The sequence below is a fragment of the Anolis sagrei genome, chromosome Y (assembly GCF_037176765.1).
Source record: "Anolis sagrei isolate rAnoSag1 chromosome Y, rAnoSag1.mat, whole genome shotgun sequence".
Classification (NCBI taxonomy): domain Eukaryota; kingdom Metazoa; phylum Chordata; class Lepidosauria; order Squamata; family Dactyloidae; genus Anolis; species Anolis sagrei.
Window position 1 is genome coordinate 65,329,505 of NC_090035.1, and position 18,530 is coordinate 65,348,034.

At 40.6% G+C, this 18,530-nt stretch overlaps 2 long non-coding RNA genes across 3 annotated transcripts; both read right to left on the bottom strand.

The window, feature by feature from the left end:
* Positions 1-353: 353 nt before the first annotated feature.
* Positions 354-1,562, bottom strand: LOC137095128 (uncharacterized). The gene is made up of 2 exons (XR_010908796.1): positions 1,469-1,562; positions 354-391 (listed from the first exon to the last, which is right to left on the bottom strand). It is a non-coding gene; the product is annotated as an uncharacterized lncRNA (long non-coding RNA).
* Positions 1,563-3,635: 2,073 nt separating this feature from the next.
* On the bottom strand, positions 3,636-10,552 carry LOC137095534 (uncharacterized). 2 transcript variants are annotated; one of them, XR_010908867.1, is made up of 4 exons: positions 10,180-10,552; positions 8,890-9,036; positions 5,789-5,839; positions 3,636-3,829 (listed from the first exon to the last, which is right to left on the bottom strand). It is a non-coding gene; the product is annotated as an uncharacterized lncRNA (long non-coding RNA). The 2 variants fall into 2 exon arrangements; XR_010908866.1 differs by having other exon boundaries at positions 9,997-10,552.
* Between the last annotated feature and the right edge of the window lie 7,978 nt (positions 10,553-18,530).

The following is an 18,530-nucleotide window of genomic DNA, read 5'->3' on the forward strand; positions in this document are numbered from 1 at the left end:
TGATGTGGCCAAACTACTTCATCTTTGCCTCTAATATCTTTCCCTCCACACTTATACCATCTCTTTTCTTTCTATGATCAAGAAGCCTATGAGGCTATGAAGTGTTTTGTGCCTTTTGATTGGGCAAAAAAGCTGCCATCACAATCTGGATTTTGCATTAAACTATCTCCAGTTTTGAATTTTTCCTCATGATGTGGCCCAAGTAAGATATTTTGGTGCATTGGGAAATGTGACAACTATGTGTAACTCTAACTTTAAAGCAACCCACAATAATTTTTCCCATATCCCTGTAAAGAACAACAAAACTTACCTTCCCAGGTCCACGTGGATGACCATGTTGGCGTCCTAGTCCATGCTCATGTTTTCTCCCTTCACCAGGGCCAGGGCCATGCTGAAAGAAGAAGTTAATGTCAATCGACAAAGGGCTCAACAGATCTATATAGAAGGGAAAGGAGGAGAAAGGAGAGGTACGAGAAGAAGACAAAGCAGAAGGAAAAGAAGACTGGTTGTTATCCTAAAGAGCATAGAAACTATGCTCCAGTCACAAGGAAAGTAATAAGCAGGAAAAGCAGATCCAACAGTACAAAAACCCAACACAGAAATAAAGTAGCAGAGTCACTGGAGTGTACAAAGCTGAATGCATGGAATGAGACCTCAGTGGTGCAATTCTGTACTGGTCTATGGGTAAGGAGGTCCCATTAATATCCCAGATAAATAGGTGCAGTATAATATAACTGCCCAACATGAAGTTTAGTGCTACATACCTAATGCTGAATGTGAGAGTGAAATCCCCATTAACCTGCTCCATGTGCAAATTTGTTTTGAAACTTTCCAGGTAAACTGTTATTGATTCCATGTTGACCATGGATCTGTTATTCTAGCTGCTTTGGACTAGCAAAAGGCATGCAAGTTGCCAAGAAAGCAAAGGTCATCTAATCTTAATCAATTTGCAGGATATGCAAAGGGATATGCAATGGGAAAAGGCAATGGCTCTATCCAAGCTACTGAACTCTAGACCCCAATTAAGTTCAGTACCTTGGATAGCACTTTAAAATCTGGGATAAAATTTGGAGAGACTCGCTAATATTAACAGTTGCCTATATGTAAGCCACCTTGAGTCCCCTTCAGGGTTGAGAAAGGGGTAGGTAAATAAATAATAAATTAACATTGCTTTTAGGGAACCCTTGGAAATTACATTTTACAGAAAGGTGTTTAGAAATCATTATTCCAATACAAAAACAACATGACTGGAGAACGAGAAGGATACAAACAAAACCAGGGGTGAAATCAGAGAAAAAAGCAGAAAAGCTGGAAGAGAAAACAGGCACAGAAAGCAGAGGTTCACTTGATGTCAAAGACAAACAGCTGAACATCAATCTGATAGCATAGGAATCTTTAGATGGATACTTTACTTCTAAATTTGCAAATGAATAACTAAAGTCCTTATGCTGCAAAAATGCTCCCTTACCTTATGATTAGCTGATACCAGCACAAAAAAAGCAGCCAGCAATGGGAGAAGCATCATCTTTTCTCTTGTTTTGTTTCTGCTCCTTCTCAGGTAGAACTAGACTTTATGATGCTAGCTGATCCAGTCTGTGGTATTTATACATGACTTTGCAAGCCTCAGTGGGCCTGAACCAGTCACTCTATTGTTTAAAGGAGATAATAGCTTTATCAACAAGGAAAGGTCAAAGGATGGACTACATAATTCTAACCATTATAAGAATAACATGATTACATACAACCAAATGGACATGGCGTGACATGACACTTAGCACTTCTCCTGCAGACATATCCAGGACTTTATGTGCTACTTCTTTCATGCTTGAACACCTAAGGATCAGTCACAAAGCTATCATGATTTCCTTTTGTATCTTTCTGATGCCAGATGCACACAATCCCATTGTCAGTTCCTCTACTTTCTACAAATCGGGTCTCAAAGTATCAACATTTTCTTATTACTTTGTTATATGAATGCAGACCTCTGCATATTTCAATATCTGAACTGACATTTCTGTTTCAAAAGTTCTGTGAGCCTTCCAATATACAAACATGCATATATCAGTTTGCAACCATATATATATATACCAATATTTTATGTGTGTGTGTATAGATGATAGATAGATAGATAGATAGATAGATAGATAGATAGATAGATGTGTGTGTGTGTGCATATATGTCCACACACACTAGCCATTCCCTGCCATGCATTGCTGTGGCCCAGTCTGGTGGAAAATAAAGTAACAAGAAAATATTGGTTTCTAATATATGTAATTTCTTGATGCTTGTGGGTAAACAGTTTTGCTTGTTGTTTCTTTGTCAGTGTTGATGTAGAGATTGTTTGTGTCGTGACCCACAGAGCACAGAATGTCTTAAACAGTAGAAATGGTGTCAGAATGCTGACTCACAACAGTTTGATTTGCCTACTCTGGAACATGCAACATATAATTGCTCTCCTTTAGGGGTCCCTTTCAAATCTATGATACTATATCTGTCATATACGTATATGTGTTTGTATGTGAATCATATATATCTATTAGGCCTGGGTAACAACGGAAAAATTTGTTTCTAAAATCGATTCGTTTTTTGGGGTTTTTTGCGTTTCGATATTTAAAAGAATTCCGAAATTTTCCTTAAAAAAAGTTCAATATTTACGAAATTTCGTAAATGGTAAAAAAATTACAAAACAATAACGAAACAATAACGAATCGATTCGTTAATGGCGGCCGCGATCGCGCAATATGCTAAAAAAACTTCTGAAGCTTCCCTCTCCCTCTGTTGTTGACTGTTGGTGTGATATTATAATTTTTTTTCACTAATTAAACAAAAAACAACTATAAAACTTGCCCCAGACATGCGGAAATAATAACGAAACGACCTCAAACCAATAACGAAACGAATACATAACGAAATACGACGCATTTACGAAACGAATTGAAAAATTCGTTTCGTTTTTAAGTTGCTCCAGAATGGTTCGTTATCGCTTCGTTAACAAAAAAATAATGAATTTTTAACGAATTAACGAAACAAAACTGCCAGCCCTAATATCTATCTATTTCTATGGCTGGATGGCTCTTTGTCAGGAGGGTTTGATTATGTTTTCTTGCCCTGGTGAAGTTGGACTGGATGGCATTAAGGCAGTATTTCTCAACCTGGGGTTCGGGACCACTGGGAGGGGGTTGCAAGGGGGTGTGAGAAGGGTTCCCAAAGACTAGCAGAAAACACAGTATTTTCTGTTAGTCATAGGAGTTCTGTGTGGGAAGTCTGGCCCAATTCTATTGTTGGTGGGGTTCACAGGTGAACTATAAATCCCAGTAACTACAAGTCCCAAATGTCAAGGTCTATTTCCCCCAAACTCCATCTGTGTTCATATTTGGCCATATGGAGTATTCGAGCCAAGTTTGGTCCAGATCTATCATTGTTTGACTCCACAGTGCTCTCTGGATGCAGGTGAACTACAACTCCAAGGCTAAAGGTCAATGCCCACCAAACCCTTCTAGGGTTTTCTGTTGGTCACAGGAGTCCTGTGTGCTAAGTTTGGTACAATTCCATCATTGGTGGGGTTCGGAATGCTCTTTGATTGTAAGTTAACTATAAATTCCAGCAACTACAACTCCCAAATAACAAACTCAATATTGCTTTGAAAGGCATTTTTTATTGTCATCAAGCATTCCTATATCATGATATGTTCTACAAGAGAAGGAAATGGAATTAAACATCAGCACTGCCCACAATAACTATTAAAGCTTGCTTATTTCATTCATGTATCATTTGAACAAGGTATCTAATCTAGTTGCCAGGTCTTGATCACAGAGACGCCAGGTGAATGCTGTAAAAGAAAAGAAAAAGGTGGTCAATTGGAAGAGACACAAACATATGCCTTCTAGAGATATGACCTTCTGAAAAAGACCTGAAAAAGAAGGTCATGTCCACAGCCATATGGTGAAGGTATAAAGGATCAAGGGCATCTTAGTCAATGCTAAATGGCTTGGCCCGGCTTACCGGGCCGAGCGGGTTGCGGCGCTTGGTGGCCTCACTGCCATTTGGCGGAGGGGGCTTCTTCTTCCCAGAAGCCTCCTGGGTGGCAGGAAAGTTTCCCACTGTTGTGGCCTCCTGACCTACTTAAGGTTGCCCGAGGCCTTTGAACAGATACTTGCCTGCATTGGCTTTTCCATCCCACCCACCCTGCATGTTTATTGGTTTTGGGAATGTTGTTGGCTCATTGTGTTAGCCTAATTTGTTAGCTTGTTTATCTTGTCACAACTCCATGTTTGGCTTGTGGCATGGACCCTGGATCTGGCCAGTTATTACCCCTTGGTGGAAGGGGGGATAACGCCTGTGGCCCCTGGGGTGCCGAGATTATGTTGACCGGTATTGTGCCGGTGGCACCCAGGCTTGTAGCACCATCAGACAGCAGCGGGCTGCCTGATTCCTGATCCAGGACCCATGCATGGCTGCCAACCCTTGTTCCTGTTATTAATAAATGAGTTGTGGCCAATTTTCTCTCCAGTTTACTTGTGGATGTGTCTTTTGTGGGTTGTCTGGAGGGAGGTGTATCACCCATGCACATGCAACCATCACCACCAACACAATCGTTTAGTGGCCCATTTGGTCAAGTGAGGAAAAGTCATTGGGAAGCAGATACAGGGATATGAGGGCAGAAGGAGTGCATGTTACCCATTCCTTTTAAAGAGCCAAGACTTTTCTCTCAACTGGAGAGGAAACCTATGTGTGTCACATAGCTTATTTGATGCCTCCTAAACTAGTTGCTGCCCTCATAGGTAATGGGTGACTGAACTCTCTTTGCAGCTTTGAAATAAAATTCAACCCCCATTTCAATTCATTTTTGGAACATGAAATGGCTTTTGTTTGAGGCTTCAACACATTTTTAACTGAACCTGATTAGTAGGACAGTGAGCCCTCCACACTCACTGCGGTTATAGGTACAGGACCTGCATGAAAATGAAAAACTGCCAATAAGGAAATTAATATGTTTTTACCTGAGAGAACACCTCTATATGAATATCTATGTCTTCCAACATGACTCTGCTCACCCTTTGCTGGAAGATTAATATAAAGCCACATTGGAGGAATCTAGAAATTACTGGGGAGGTTTTCTCTCCAGACATCTCTAGGAATGCATCTGCACTGTAAAATTAATACATGCACACCACCTTAACTGTCAAATCTCAATGCTATTTTTTACCGTGTCAGAAGTAACTTGAGAAACTGCAAGTTGCTTTTGGTGTGAGAGAATTGGCTGTCTGCAGAGACATTGTCCAGGCAACGCCTGGATGTGTTACGATTCTATGGGAGGCTTCTCTCTTGTACCTGAGAGGAAGCAGGAGCTGCCAGGTGGGAGCTCACTCCATCTCACAGATTCAAACCACCAACATTCAAGTCAGCAGTTCAGCCAGCACAAGGTTTAACCCATTGTAACACTGTGGCTCCATCTCAATGCTATGGAATTATGGGAACTATGTGTCTTTAGCCCTCTCTGTCAAGTGAAGAGTGCTATAACTCCCAAGATTCCATAGCACTGAGCCATGTCAGTTAAAGTGGTGTCAAACTGCATTAACTCTACAGTGTATTTGCACTGTAAGTCCTCCAGTATGACCTGAAGAAGTTGACCATAGAGTCATACTGGAGGACCCAAAGATTGCTAGGGAGAACATTTCAAATCACATTGGTGAATACTCAAATCTACAAAAATCAAAATCACAAATGTGGAGAGACAGCTATATTAAGAAATGTAAAATCTGAAAAATGGAAGCAATGAGTGACTTACCAATGATGTGATCCTTATTGCTCACGGGTCAAATACATCTTCCTGATCTTTCTAGAAAGGAAATGAGATTTATGGTAAAATCTGAGATCAGTTATACCTATTTAGTAGGCCTGGGTAACAACGCAAAAATTTGTTTCTAAAATCGATTTGTAATTGGGGTGTTTTTTTGTTTCAATATTTAAAATAATTACAAAATTTTCCAAAAAAAAAGTTCGGTATTTACGAAATTTCGTAAATATTTACAAAACATTTTGTAAAGATGGCGCCCTTTTTTTTCAATATTTTTTAAATATTTTTTAAATTTAATTATTAATTTAGTAGAATAGGGAGGAGAAATTATTATTGAGGGAAGGCAGGCACTCACTCTGGCGGGCCCTCTCGCTCGCCGCTCGCTCGCCGCTCGCCCTCTCGCCCTCTCGCCCTCTCGCTAGGATGGGTTCCTTCCAGGAGGGGCTCTTTTTCCCAGGCTGCCAAACTACAACTCCCAGGATGCTACAGCATTGAGCCAATGTGGTGCCAAACCTCATCCAGGCTGCAGTGTAGATGGCTGCAGGATGGAGGGGTTTCCTGCCTCGAATTGAGAGAGAGAGAGAGAGAGAAGAGGAAGCAAGTGAGCTTTCTTTGGAAGAGAGCTCAGAACCCCCCTGCGAAAGGTGAGAGAGAGAGAAAGAAGAGAAAAGGAAAGAAAGAGAAGGAGACCTCCCTCGCGCCCTCTCGCTCGCCCTCTCGCTCGCCGCTCGCCCTCGCCCTCTCGCTCGCCGCTCGCCCTCTCGCTCGCCGCTCGCCCTTGCCCTCTCGCTCACCGCTCGCCCTCTCGCTCGCCCTCTCGCTCGCTTGCTCAGCCGGCGCCGAGAGAGGAGAGCTCCGAGCAAGCCAGGCGGCCATCTTACGTATTTCCGAAATGGACGGAAATACAAAATTTTTTGGCGCTTGCCGTTTCGATATTTAAAAACACTTCCAGGTTTAAAAATAAGTTTTGTAATCATTTTGTAATTCAAAAATTAACGAATTTTTTAACGAATTACGAATTAACGAAACGAATTGCCCAGCCCTACTATTTAGTAACATGAAATAGCCTTAACAATAACAGAAGTTAATGCTTTCTTGCTTATAATCCCTTGAAGCAAGAGCAATCTACTGGCTGCCCATTAGGAATGGAAAGAATATTCAAATAAAATGTGTTATCAAAGGCTTTCGTGGCCAGAATCACTGGGTTGCTGTGAGGTTTCCGGGATGTATGGCCATGTTCCAGAAGCAGGCATGTAGCCGGGGGGGGGGGGCTTGAGGGGCTTCACCCCCCCCCCCAAATTCTCATGGTGGTTCGCGAAAAGGCCTTACTGGTGCATTATTTAAACTGTTATGTTTATTCCTATCATGATCTGATCACCATGCTCAACATATCCCATATGCATGGGGGTATTGGGGTAATGATACAAAAGGTTTGCTAGGGTAGACCCTCTTTCACTCAGACTCACCCCCCCCCCGAAACTCAGCCCCCCCCCCGAAACCCCCCCTGAAAAAAACTCACACACATACCCCTAATTGAAATCCTGGCTACGGGCCTGTCCAGAAGCATTCTCTCCTGGAATCATAGAATCATAGAGTTGGACGAGACCTCGTGGGCCATCCAGTCCAACCACCTGCCAAGAAGCAGAAAAATTGTATTCAAAGCACCCCTGACAGGTAGCCATCCTGCCTCTGCTTAAAAGCCTCCAAAGAAGAAGCCTCCACCACACACTGGGGCAGAGAGTTCCACTGCTGAACAGCTCTCACAGTCAGGAAGTTCTTCCTAATGTTCAGGTGGAAACTCCTTTCCTGTAGTTTGAAGCCATTGTTCCGCATCCCAGTCACCAGGGCAGCAGAAAGCAAGCTTGCTCCCTTCTACCTATGACTTCTCCCCACATATTTATACATGACCATCCTGTCTCCTCTCAGCCTTCTCTTCTTCAGGCTAAACATGCCGAGCTCTTTAAGCCACTCCTCATAGGGTTAGTTCTCCAGATCATTTTAGTCGCCCTTCTCTGGATACATTCCAGCTTGTCAACATCTCCCTTCACTTGTGGTGCCTAGAATTGGACACAGGTGTGGTCTGACCAAGGCAGAATAAAAGTGTAGCATGACTTCCCTGGATCTAGACACTAGACTATTATTTATGCAGGCCAAAATCCAACTGGCTTTTTTAGCTGCATAATGCTTCTAATTCTCTCCTAATGCTTCCTAATGTTTAGGAGATAATGCTTCTACAACATGGCCATATAGCCCAGAAAACTCATAGCAACCCATTTAAATAAAATATGTTAATAAGAGATTTAGAAATCAGTTTCCCAAGTATGGTATAGGTAAACTCTACTGGAGGGAGTCTTGGAGAGATGAGATCATAAGAGGAGAGGGATGGCCTTTCACCCTCTGAACATTTGCCCACCCCTGGTGTAAAGCATGCATAGGTCACCAACTGGATTCCATTCATGTGGGATCTCATTTTCAACTGTGATCCTGTCATAACTGTGCAGGTAGCAGTGGGTTCTCTGTTTAGTAGACAACGGTGAATCCAAGACAGATGAGTTATTATTATTATTATTATTATTATTATTATTATTATTATTATTTTATGCCCCAAGACCTGTTGGTTTAAACAAGCCTTTGAGAACGACTAGTTCTAGCTTAGTCCCAGATACTGTTGAAATTGGCCATATCTTTTTCTACAAATTACCCAGGTTACTTTCTTCGATTAGGCCCTGGAAATGAACAGCCATAGACTCTACCTAATTTCCTGGGCCCTCTAAAATTGCACTAGCTTTGGCCCAGCCTTTTAAATGGCCTTGAACAGGCAGGATTATTTAAATATATATGTGCTATTGTGGGTGTAATGCTTACACTGTTTTGTTAATTTTATGTTTATGCTGTTTTCTTTGTATGTATTGATTATGTTATTTGGAAACCACTCTGAGACCCCTCGGGGAGATAGAGCATAATATAAATAAAGTGTTGTTGTTGTTTCTCTCCACAGGGATACTCAAAGCAGCTTACATTAAAAGCATTTCAATACAATTTATAATCTACAAATATAGCATGGTCTTTCGGAAGTAATTTTCATTTCTCACCTCAGATTCCTCTTCTGGTCCTTTTGCCTCTCCTTTTCCCTCTACTTCGCCACTTCCTTTGTCTTTGCCTTTGCCTTTCCCCCCGCGTTTCCCCCCACCTATTCCCTTGCCTCTTCCTTTGCCTCTTCCTTGGCCTCCTGGTCCAACCTGAAAAAGACAACAGTGCTATTATTCTCTTAAGTTCAGAGATTTAGAGTTGGTCCAAATGAACTTCCTGAGAACCCTCAAATGGTTGTCCTCCAGAAATGGTGAACTATACAGCCCACCATCCCTAGCAAGCAAATCACTCTGCAAGTTGGTGGATACAGAGATATAGTGGAATCAGGGATCTCGGGTTCAAAGTGCTTGGACTTATGCATTAGCAAAGTAGTTCCCAACCTTTGTTCTTACAGATATTTTGAACTTAAAACAAACAAATATTTATTACAGTCATAGAAATATGGTCATATTTCAGAGCTCCCAGAGAGAGGGTTACAGAACTTCAAAATTGCTGACAGTTGAACAAGCTGATTAAGAATTATGAGTTGACATCCCAAATACCTGGAGGACCAAAGGATAATGTTAGCAGCTTCAGGTGCTGTGGTACCTGTACATTTAGCTACAATTCACAACAGCTAACTGCACAAGGGGAATGGACTATGTTGTCGAAGGCTTTTGTAGCCGAAATCACTGGGCTGCTGTGAGTTTTCCGGGATATATGGTCATGTGCCAGAAGCATTCTCTCCGAATGCTTCTAACTCTATTTTAATGCTTCCTAATGCTTAGGAGAGAATGCTTCTGGAACATGGCCATACAGCCTGGAAAATAACAGCAACCCATTGAAATAAAATGTTTGAATAAGAGATTTAGAAATCACTTTCCCAAGTACAGGTAAACTCTACTGGGGGAGGGGGGGAGTTGGGACAGTTCCAGACAGTTCTATACCAAAAGCATCAGAATTTTAAAAAGCAGACATTTGGGGGGGGGGGCTGTCCACACCCACCCCAGAAAGTGCACACTTTCTGGGGTGGGTTGTCCATACGTTCTCTCAGGACTAGCCCGAGAGAACATGGGGAGACCCTCCTCCCCCAAGCTCCCAGACTCCTTAGAAAACTAAGAAAAACTTACACCGCCTTCATCAGAAATCCCGGTGGGCTTTCCCAGCATGTAGTGGCACGGTAAACTGTGGTCTGGTGAACTCTGGAAACAGTGTCCGAACTGTAGTCCAGACACCGGAAATCGTGTTTTTGTCCTTTTTCTTTATCTTGGTCTTTATTATTTTTCTCAGGTTTCCCCAAGCACTTTACTTACTATCTTGTTTTCATGTCTTCTTGGTGTCTAAAATGTGGGTGGTTGGCAGTAATCCTGTGTATCCGATGAATCCCAGGTCACTCTCTCAGTGATTTGCCTTCCCTGCGGGGGTCTCATCTGGACCTGTGACTACTTCCCTTGAGGGGAAAACACTTTTTGGGCCATCATTTTAACCCCTTGTGGGTTTGCAACCTTCTCTGACCTCTATCCGTCAGAGAGGAGAGGGCTAACATTCCCCTGATCTACCAAGGGCTGCAGCTGTGCAAGAGCTCTCACAGCCACTGTCCTGCCACCATGCCTCCCACACCTGAAGTCTGCCTGCTTTGACTAAGTGCACTGCTGAAGACAAAACAATCTTAAGGGAGGGCTTCACCCAAAGAGAAAGAAAAGGAGGAAGTGACGACAAAGAAGAGACAGAGGAGGCGCAGACGCAGAAGACTGAGAGAAGCCTGTAGGAGAAGGGCAGAAGTCAATCGGAGAAGTGGGTGGAAGAAGGAAGCACAGGCACAGTGAGTCATCTGAAGTTGAGGACAGACAGACAGAGAGGGTGGAAGTAACGTAAAAGGAGGAGAGAGAGAGATTGATGGCACAAGGAACTGGAAAAGTGAATGGAAGAGAAGAAGAGATGTAAAATGGAAAGAAATTAGTAAAGAAATGGCTAATTGGAAGTTCCTAAATTTGTCATTGCTGGGAAGAATCTCAGCCATAAAAATGATGGTTCTGTCAAAACTTCTCTTCCCATTCCAGGTGCTACCCATCATAAGAAATACACAGACAACTAGAAACTGGAACAGAGAAATAACAAAATTTATTTGGGCCAGGAAGAAACCTAGAATAAAATTCATAAATCTAATTCAAAGAAAAGAAAAGGGCGGTCTCCAAGCATACCATGATGCCTGTGGTCTAATCTGGAGCAAAGAATGTGCAAACATCAATAGAACGAAAGACCTAGCTCTAGAAGGACATGATCGGAGAAGCGGGTGGCATGCATATATGTGGTACGCCAAAAGAAAGATCGAAAAAAACCTTTGGAAATCATTTTATTAGGTCCTCGTTGATTAAAATATGGGAAAAATATAAATCAAAATTTTACCAAAAAACACCTCTCTGGATCTCCCCCCTTGAAGCGATACAGAGAAGAGAACTGGGTTGGGAGAAATGGCCAAGGTATAAAGACATTCTAAAAAAGAACAATGATGGTTTTCCATGAAGACGCTGGAAGAGATAAGAGACTCATTCGGAGAGATAACATGGTTCCAATTTAGACAGCTCACAGAAGCCTACAATAGAGACAAAAAAATAGGCTTTGATAAAGGAGAAAACCACTTGGATAAAATCATGATAGGAGAAAAAAAGGGGATTACCAAATTCTACAAGATTATATTAAGTTGGACAATGGAGAAAAATAGAATAAAAAATCATATCTCAAAATGGATAGCAAACTTAGGTCACACTGTCGGAACCACAGAGTGGGAAAGGATATGGAGAGTCAAACTAAAGTGGATAAACTCTTACGACCTAAAAGAAAAATGATGTTTCTTTGGTATATCACACTGAGCTTTCTGGCGAAATGTTATAGAAATGTTTCAGAAACATGTTGGAAATGTTAAAGCAAAAAGGGCACCTTCTTCCACTCATGGTGGACATGTGAAAAAACAAAAAAATTGGAAAGGGATACATGAAATAATAAATAAGATACTGGACTTGAAAATAGAAATGAAAGCCGAATACTATCTTCTAGGACCACTAGACTTTGAACTCAAGGAAAATAAAGATAAGTTATTCTTCCACATGACGACGGCAGCGAGAATTATACTGGCAAGGAAATGGAAGAATAAAGAACTACCAACAATAGAGGAATGGATAATCAAGCTTCTAGACATAATAAACATGGACTCTCTAACATGGTACCTAGAAAACAAACAGACGTCAAGATCAACTAGATTCAGATATACGAGAACTAAAGATTAGGAAATAATAACACTAACAGTGTTTTTTGGGGGGCAAAATGACCAAGTAAGATCTATAACTCCTCCCAGAACCATTTCCTAACCCTCACATTTCCCTCACCTTCCTCTTTTCCTCGCACCATTGATATTCATAATGGCATTAGAAGTTCTACTTAACAATATAAGAGAGGACTAAGAATTAATAGGATTAAGGTAAAGTGATCTACAAACCAAGAGCTTTTGCGGATGACTTAATATGGATAATTGAGGACCCAGTAAACAATTTAGGAAAATAGATAAACAAAATAGAAGAATTTAGGGCAGTATAGGGCTTCACGATAAACAGAGAGAAATCAATGCTATTAACAAAAAAAATCTCTAAAGCAAGACAAATAAAATAGAAGAAAACTCCAAGATTACAAATAGCCAAAAAGATCAAGTACCTGGGAATTCATATCATGGCTAAGAACTCGCGATTGATGCAGAACGATTATGACAGTAAATGGAAAGAAATTAAAAAGAGTCTAAGAAATTGAATGAATCTAAAACTATCTCTGCTAGGAAGAATCTTGGGCATAAAAACAAATGTCCTCCCAAAAATGATGTTTTTAGAATTTACCTATAATTAGGAAGATGCAAATATACAGAGAATGGAATAAGGATCTATCAAAATTTATTTAGAATAACAAGAAACCCTGGCTAAACTTCACAAATTTAACAGAGCATAGGAGAAGAGGAGGCTTTGGTGTACCAAACTTAGGCTTATACTCTGAGGCTACTGGCCTAGAATGGATGAAAGAGTGGTTAACTCTTAAAAACAAGAAGATTTTTACGTTGGAAGGTCATGAGTTAAGAGCAGGATGGCACACGAAAGAGGATAGAAAAAAATTGTAAACAATTTTATATGTTCCACATTATTGAAGATATGGGACAAATACAAACAAAGAATCCACAAGAAGATCCCACTTTGGTTATCTCCACTAGAGGCATGCCAAAGGAGAGAACTCGGATGGAGTATTTGGCCAACTTAAAAAGATATGCTTTAAAAAGAAAACAAGAAATGGAAAATGAGAACACAAGAATAATTAAACCAAAAATTTCCAAACATATCCTGGTTTCAATACTATTGAATGAGAGACTATTACAGAAAAGACTCTGCCCTAAGTTTTGAGGAGGGGCACTCAACATGGCAAAAAAAGACTATCACCAAAGTTATAAACAATTTTTAGAATGGAATACAGAGAAAGAAAGAAAAAGCAAACATTGCATGGTGTAATGGGCCAGGGATATAAGAAGATCTATACTGCTGGAGGACTGGGAGATAATATGGAACAAGAAATTAAATTACACATACGCATTTGATCTGAAAGAAAATTGGATAAAAATGACATACCAATGGTACATGACACCAAAGAAGATTGTTAAATTCACCAAAGATACAAACTATAAATGCTGGAATTGTGGAAAATGTGAAGGATAATTTCTACATATGTGGTGGACTTGTGAAACGGCAAAACTTTTCTGGAGATCGATGAAATTTGCCAAAAAATCCTAAAAAAGAAACTCCCATTCCAACCAGCACTCTTCCTCCTAGGAATGATTAAGACACAATGGGACATTTACAAAGATAAATTATTTACCTATATGATAACCGCAGCAAGAATCGTGTATGTGAGAAAATGGAGGCAAGAACTGAGACCACAGAAAGAAGAATGGATAGAAAAACTCTTTGATATTATGAATATAGACAAATTGACATATTTAAGTACGAAAGTGCAGAATAAACATATGAAGATAACGGACTGGTCCCCACTGATAGCCTGGTTAAAAGAAAATAAAGTGAAACTATTAATCTAACAAAACCATAATGACACAGAAAAAAACACCGCTGCTGAAGAGGAGAAGATAATACTGAAGTGCGAACAAGGACAGCATGACACAATTTTACCCTTTGCAAAGAAGAATGGAAGAAACTACCCCCCCCCCCCCCCCCACACACACACACCCTTTTTTCCCTTGGATCTTTCCCTTCCGTTTCTTTTCTTCCCCTACCTTCTTTTACCTTACTCCCATTACCTGCCCTACCCCTTCTACTCCCTCTTTCTTTTTCTTTCTAAGATACATTTTTCTCAGATCTACCCTTCCCTTTTACCCCCCCCCCTTTTTCCCTCTCTGTTTAGTAGACAACGGTGAATCCAAGACAGATGGATTATTATTATTATTATTATTATTATTATTATTATTATTATGTTTATGTTTATGTTTATTTATACCCCACTTTTTCGCTCCACAAAGATACTCAAAGCAGCTAACATTAAAAGCATTTCAATACAATTTCAAAAATCCACTAAGATAGCATAGTCTTTGGGAATTGATCTTCATATCTCACCTCAGGTTCCTCTTCTGGTTCATTCGCCTTGCCTTTTCCCTCTACTTTGCCACTTCCTTTGTCTTTGCCTTTGCCTTTTCCCCCGCCTTTCCCCCCACCTTTTGCCTTGCCACTTCCTTTGCTTTTTACTTGTCCTTCTGGTCCAACCTGAAAAAGTCAACAGTGATATTATTCTCTTATGTTCAGAGATTTAGAGTTGGTCCAAATGAACTTCCTGAGAACCCTCAAATGGTTGTCCTCCAGAAATGGTGAACTATACAGCCCATCATCCCTACCAAGCAAATCACTCTACAAGTTGGTAGATGCAGAGGTATTGTGGAATCAGGGATCTGGGATTCAAAGTGCTTGGACTTCTGCATTAGCAAAGTGGTTCCCAACCTTTGATCTTCCAGATATTTTGAACTTCAAGCAAACAAATCTTTATTACAGTCATAGACAAGTATAAGGTTACAGAACCCTTTCTCCTTATGCTCAAAGATGCCCAGTGGGTTTCCATGGATGATCAAGGATGCAAAATCTAGCCTCCAAAGCTATAATCAAATATGCAAACCACCACAATGGCTCTATAGCTTTATATCTCTATAGCTTTATGGGATTCACTTCACTCAGGAAAATGAAAGAGTTCAACTGGTGTGTTTATATGCTGAGCAACAACAACAAAAATACACAACTGTGATAATGACTTTATGTAGAATGTCCTAATTCATGGCTACCATTCAGAATTTATCACTATTTCACTCACCCGTACCCAGTGTTCTCTAGATTTGGGTCATGGGATTGATGTGTGTGTGTGTGTTATACATCTTTGCAGTCCAAACAACATGGACAATGCTCAGGGCTGATGTGAATTAGAGTTCGAACCTCGATTGTATCCTCTACACTGAAAAAAATGCTTAAGTCCTTCCTTGAGGTATTATTGGTTTCAGTTTGATGACAACCGACATCACATATCAAAAGAAAAAACACAGTTGTAGGTTTTTCTGGCTGTATGGCCATGTTCTAGAAGCATTCTCTCCTGACGTTTCGCCTGCAGCTATGGCAGGCATCCTCAGAGGTTGTGAAGTCTGAGGATGCCTGCCATAGATATGCAGGTATTTTTTGTTGTTGTTGTGTCAGGAGCTACTTGAGAATCTGCAAGTCACTTCTGGTGTGAGAAAATTGGCCGTTTGCAAGGACATTGCCCAGGGGACACCCAGATGTTTTGATGTATTCTCATCCTTGTGGGAGGCTTCTCTCATGTCCCCGCATGAGGAGCTGGAACTGATAGAGGGAGCTCATCCATGCTCTCCCCGGATTTGAACCTGCAACCTGCTAGTCTTCAGTCCTGCCGTGCACAAGGGTTTAACCCACTGCACCACTGGGGCTCCTGATATGCAGGTGAAATGTCAGGAGAGAATGCTTCTAGAACATGGCCATAGAGCCCAAAAAGACCTACAATAATCTAAAGGATATAAACAATTGGGAGCTAGGTTGTTGTAGGTTTTACCGGGCTATTTGGGAGCTAGTAATTGGGAGCTACTCTTTTATTTCATGGGAATGGAGCATGGTCATCTGAAGAAGCCAGGAAGCAGGTTCCATGTCTACAAAAGGCCAGAAGCTCAGCTGTTTCATGTACCCAAAATGGTATATTTGTGTGTCTCCTGCTGGTGAATACATCATACTACTACTTACATCCAAAACAGGTCTTTCCTCCGCATCTTCATACTAAGGAGGGGGGGAAAAAAAGATAAAACTGCATTTATTAGGGGAAGGGAAAAATCTCTTTGGGGAGTAGGTGTGTCCATGTCATATCCAGCTATACTTATTCTTTCAGTATCTCTCACACAAGCTCATTCCACAGGAGAATAGTCACTGGGGGCTCGTCCAGACAATACCTTTACTGTGGTATCTACTGCAATAAAGGAGTGGCTGTCCAGACAACATTCTGGACAGTCCTGAATTAATTCGCTACAAACCAGGAAAACCCTGGTTTGTGGCAAATTAATTGGATAATGGATTTATTCCACGTCTTCTTGGAAGGCGTGGGATAAACCCACTATTTCCGGTGCCTGAACTACAGTTTAGACACCATTCCCACCCCCCACCCCCATGTGCCAGAAGAGAGGGGGGGATGCCCCCCCCTGCTCTCCTGGCATGTCATTTCTTTTTTAAAAAATAATTTTTATTGTGTATTTTATGATATTTACAAATAAGAGTAGTGACAAGAGTAGTGAAAAAATTGGAATATACGGCAGCCAATGATCTTAAAGAGAATTGGTATAAAATGTTATACCACTGGTATTATACCCCAGAAAAACTTGCCAATTTTAATAAAGGGATATCAAATGTTTGTTGGAAGTAAAGGAAGAAAAAGGGACTTTTATACATGCAGAGTGGACATGCAAGCGAATCAAAAAATACTGGAAGGAGATATACCTCATAACTCAAAAAATATTAAAAACCAAGTTCTCTTTAAAACCAGAGTCCTATTTATTAGGGGTATCGGATGCAAATTTAAATGAAAACCAGGAAAAGGTGCTCTTCCTATTCAGCACTGCAGCCAGATTACTACTAGCAAGATTATGGAAACAAGACAAAATACCCAAAACGGAAGACTGGATAATCAAATTTGACATAGTACAAATGGACTGTCTATCACAAAAACTGAATAATGTCCGGAAAAAGACGGATTGGTCAGGACTCAAAGACTTTATTAAAACCAAGAAAATTCCACTTCTGATAGATCTGTCCAACGTATGAAAGGGTTAAAAAGTGACTTCGAGAAGATCAGATTGAACAGCTTTGAAAACTAACCAAAAATTAATTAACCTCAGAAGACTTTGGGAAGTACAATCACTATTTGGCGATTTTGGGGCGGCGGTGGTGGTGGGGTGTATGTCACTGTCTTCATGTTTTGTTTTTGTTATGGTGTTACATCATTTCAGTACTCCTGGCATGTCATTTCTACACACTGGAAGAGCTGCTCAAAGCCTGTAATGTTTTCATTACTTTTCAAAGGGGTTTGGGGTCTGTGGGTGGGGGTAGGGTCTCCAGATGTGCTTTTAAAACACAGATTCACCTGGGACAAAGTCCTGTCTGGATCCACCCCGAGAGTTACCATAAACTGGACTAGTGGAGAATATTAGGAAGTCATTTTCTATTTCTTCTCAATTAGACATCCATAGTGCATTCTCTGACTAATAAGTGACAATATTAGGAATAAAACCAATCAAGTAATCATCCAGGGGAAAACTTACCTCTTCACCATTGGGTGCAAGTGGATGTACTACCTTGTTCTTTTCCTGTGGGTGAGAAACATGGGTTTCATTATAAATAACTCTCTTGACAATCCATATGCAAGTGCCCTAGTGTCATATTTATTTCCGATAGTAGAAGATGACAGAGCAGACAGGCATTATCAGGGGTTATTGCATTGCTGAGAGAGGAAGTATTATTATCCTTGCAAGGTAACAGATGTTATGATTGAGATCTATGGAGGCAAGGACTGCATATCATGGAAAATCTTAGAAAGCCTTTTCCTTCTCTGTACATTGAGGTAAACTGTGATAGTGAAGATAGGGTATTTAGTCGCTATATTTTAGAGGGGAGAGAAAAGGGAATGTGGCAGCAATTTGTATTTTAGTGTGAGTCTTGACTCTATAGTGCACCTGACGAAATGGGTTCATATACAATAAATCTCATGCTATTTTTTTTAAAAAAAACCAAATATGTAGGTGCAAATATGTATAGGCACACTTATATCATAACTTTTCTTTCTATGATCAAGAAGCCTATGATGCTATTATGTGTTTCGTGCCTTTTTATTGGCCCAATAAAGCTGCCATCACAACCTGGATTTTGCATTAAACTATCTCCAGTTTTGGTATGTGAATTTCTCCTAATGATGTGGTCCAAGTAAGATATTTGGTGCACTGGGAAATGTGGCAACTGTGTGTAACTCTAACTTTAAAGCAAGTCACAATAATTTTCTTTCCATATCCCTGTAAATAACAATAAAATAATAATATCAATTT